The 4,209-nt window shown below is 37.8% G+C and overlaps 1 long non-coding RNA gene across 1 annotated transcript; it reads right to left on the bottom strand.

Moving 5' to 3' along the window:
• Positions 1-1,585: 1,585 nt before the first annotated feature.
• Positions 1,586-3,886, bottom strand: LOC130013687 (uncharacterized). Its single transcript, XR_008788912.1, has 2 exons — positions 3,783-3,886; positions 1,586-1,966 (listed from the first exon to the last, which is right to left on the bottom strand). It is a non-coding gene; the product is annotated as an uncharacterized LOC130013687 (long non-coding RNA).
• Between the last annotated feature and the right edge of the window lie 323 nt (positions 3,887-4,209).

Raw genomic sequence — 4,209 nt, 5'->3', positions numbered from 1 at the left:
AGCTGTTCCAAAATCCGAGTATGAGATGTACCCGTTACCGGATGATATATTAGCCGACCACGCCATTAAAGTGTTGAGGGAAGTGGCCCCTGCTGCTAAGAGTGGTGAACAACCCTTTTTCGTAGGCCTAGGATTTCTAAAACCCCATCTACCTTTTGTTTTTAGGGAAGAGTTCTTGGATCTGTACCCAATGGAGAACATTAGTCTTCCAGATAACCCATACGCGCCTGTAAATATGCCGGAAGTCGCTTGGTTTGACTTCAGCAACTTGAGGACATTTGGTGATATCCAAAGACTCAATGCTTCTGGCGCTATCAACACAACATTTCCTGATGACGTCGTTAAACAATTACGTCGCGCCTATTACAGCGCCATTTCATACGTGGATTCACTGGTAGGACAAGTGATTCAAGAGTTAGATAACTTAGGGCTTGCCAATAACACCATCATTTCTTTCTGGGGAGACCATGGTTGGGAGTTGGGAGAGCATGGAGAATGGTGTAAGCAAACTAATTTTGAAAACGCTGTTCATGCTCCTATGATGATTCACATCCCTGGTGAAACGGATGACGGAATAGTAACGGAACAGCTGACGGAGTTCGTCGATCTCTTCCCAACCTTAGTCGAAGCCGCTGGACTTACTCCACTCCCCCTATGTCCAGAAAATTCAACCGGAATCCTTACTTGTAGAGAGGGGAAGAGTTTAATGCCTCTTGTCTTTAACCCAGATTTCGAACTAAAGAAGGCTGCCTTTTCCCAGTTCCCGAGGTCTCAAAACGGTAAAGATATCATGGGCTACACGCTACGTACAGAGCAGTACAGATACACAGAATGGCCGGCCTTTAACGGTCAACCTAATTATACGCCCGACTGGACAAACTTGTACGGAGCTGAGTTATACAACCGTACCCACGACCCAGAAGAAAATTATAATCGTGCATACGACAATTGTTATTCGTCAATCAGGGCTGTATTGAGTTCAATACTACGTAAGGGTTGGAGATTCAGTCAGAAGCCTTAATGTATAAGTAGAGGACCGGAACGTACAGTGGACGCTTGCAGCTGGTCTCCGGATCCATTAATTTAATTTGATGATTGCTGTTTATTTCTTACAATGTCTGTGTTGTTGTATCCGCAGGATTGTCTTTTCAGTTTTACACTTAGTATTAGGTCATCAACACGTCAAATTTCATTGATGTACCTGTTTGATTTACCTGTACTATAGGTCTACCCATACTAATGATTTACCTGTATTATTGATTTACCTGTATTATTAATCTATCCGTATTATTGATCTACCTGTATTGATCAATTTTGAGCTATCTGTATTATTGATCGATCTACCTGTATTATTGATCTATCTGTCCTATTCGTCTACCTGTATTATTGATTTACACGTACTATTGATCTACCTGTATTATTGAGCTACCTATGTTATTGATCGATCTACCGGTACTATTTATCTACCTGTACTATTGATCTATCTGCCCTATTGATCTACCTGTACCATTGACCTACCTGTACTATTGATCTTCCTGAATAATTGATCTAATACAGGCAAATCAATAATTTATGCCTTTCGGGATTATCATATAGTATAATTTTATTTCAATAATTTGCTACATTACATTTTCTTCACACCATCTCCTGTCATGCGACGTTTACAATAATTACTGAATTTTGTCTTTAATTCGTGTAATATATATCGATCATCGTCTTTCTCAAAATAAAACGAATCATAAATATGCATATTCTCTTTTCCAATACATTGACGTAACAATGGGCACTTGACAGTATCATCCATAGACCCTAATCCACTATCCACCAAATACTGGTCAAACTCCTGCTCAAATATTTCCCATTTTTCTGTTGAACCATCTTGATCCAGTCGTGGTAAACTTGGTGGTTTTAATGGAAGCCTTCTTTCCATTTCTTTTGTTTTTGTTTTTGTTTTTGTTTTTCGTGGCTACAAATACAGAATTGATGGGATTAGTAGAAATATAGGTTGTCAGACAACGAAACTTGGGGCATGGTGACCATATTCAACAAGCTAAGAACCCGATTTTTCGTACAATCAGGGGCCATAATCTAACAAATTATGGTCCATTTTGCACCAATATCGACCAATATCGAAACGACTCAAAATCGTTTGGATATAACGATATATTTCAATTTTTATCAAAATCTGGTAAAAATTGCGACCTCTAGAAGGTCCACAATCTCCCGAACGGAAATCTGATGTCCATAGAAGTAATCAATACAAATTCGGAATTAAAATGGCGGCTAAATATCGACTTGGATGGTTTTTTTTGGTAAAATCCAATATGGCGGTCAAGCGGTTGAAAATGTTATCGAACAAGGTCTTTGAAAATGATAGATAATATCTGGGGCTAACACCACCATGTCATTTTTGGTTTATTTTAAACATGGAGAGAAATGAAATGAAATGGTGTTTAACGTCCTACTGTTCTGCTCCTAACATTGGCTAATGAAGACGGGCTAACGCGATACAGTGTGCTATGGAGAATTTTGCCCATACAGCTCTTATTTCTAATTCTGTCATGGGTTCGTTTTTGTGCATGTCAACATGTATACAGGACTTTGATTTTTTTGTACCATCTGAACAACTGGATGCTGTATTTGCCAGGCCGTACATCCGGCACCACTGTCAAGGGATCTTTTACATGCATACCAACATGCACTGTAATCCAGACGGGCATACGCCATACAGTGTGCGATGAGGGAAATTTTGCCCGGGCAGCGGCGCTACGGCCTATCTTATATCGAATTCCAACTGCCAAGCGATCTTTAACGTGCACGTCAATGTGTACACGGGACCTCGGTTTTTCGTCCCATCTGACGAAATGTGCTCCTTATTCCTACCAAGTTTCAACTTGATACCTCAAATACTGACGGAGATACGCCATCTTGAATGTAAAAAAATGATGAAGAAAACTTTCGCAAATCTTTGATGTTAATATTAATCGAGCGAACTTTCGAATTTCGAAAAACCGTCAGTCAGAGTCCAAATGGGATTCGTCCAAACTCCAAAGAATCCAAAAATGAAAACCCGAAGAAGATCCTTTGAGAAATAATCGAGATATGGGCAATGTGAGATTAGATTTTGTCTCATCCGCAAAGCACTTCCTGTTTGTCCAAAAAAAACAAAATCTAAAAAAATAGACGCATGGGGGTCAACCACATCTACGTTGGCAGAATGTTTGCACAATGTACAGTTTTGGCTGTTCCTTAGTTCTAAAGCGGAAATTGCAAATTTTTAAGTTATATTTTTAAAATTTATTGAAATAAAGCCTGAAAATAGATGGTATCCATAAATAGTCCTACCTTGTTAAAGAATAATCCTATTAATCCTATAATTTACTATTGCCAGCTGAGAAATTGGCAAAAATATCATTTTCCTCTTCATTTTCAAACGTTTGAAAAAAGCTACTCCATGGCGGAGAATAGAAAACAAGGGAGGTAATTGGGAGGTAATTGTGTTATTATTTTCAGTGTAAATGTGTTTTAAGTGTGAGAATGACACCTATGATCGTATAATTGTGAGTTGACAACCTATTGAGCAAAAGACATAGAAATAATTACGTTTTGACTTTCTTAGAAAATTTGCAATTTTCGCTTTAATGCGCTTTATAAATAAATATTTCATCATTATCATAATCATCATCATCATCCTTAAAGATACTTACCCTTCCAGACATTGTTTGGTGATGATCATCATCATTTGAAGCATAGAAGTTAAAAGCATGCTGAAAGATACTTACCCTTCCAGACATTGTTTGGAAGAAATCTGGAGTAAAATCTGGTACAGTATTACCCATGTCATTCCTTTTTGAAGAAGATACAATAGCAGGCTGAAATGGAAAGAGTATTATTGTTATATATTATTACAGAGTGAAATAAGTTTGAGTTAAGATAAGAGAGAAAGGGTTAAGATAGGTTGCCAGGCAACGAAACATACGCCCACAGCAGCTAAATCGTCCGGGCAGTCAACAAGAGTTGTCGCATATTTTTACTTTTTTCGGTAATGAAACATTTATAATACACTAAAATCTGATTAAGAGCAACAACTCAGAAAACCATTAGAATTTGTTTGGTTTTTATAAAGTTCTGCCCCATGCTAACGTTTTGTATACAAAACTTTTAATATCATGGATTTAGCTGTTCCAAGTCATAAAAATTCATTGAAAA

This window comes from Patella vulgata, chromosome 7 (genome assembly GCF_932274485.2).
Source record: "Patella vulgata chromosome 7, xgPatVulg1.2, whole genome shotgun sequence".
NCBI classification, from domain to species: domain Eukaryota; kingdom Metazoa; phylum Mollusca; class Gastropoda; family Patellidae; genus Patella; species Patella vulgata.
This window is presented reverse-complemented; position numbering and strand designations above follow the sequence as displayed.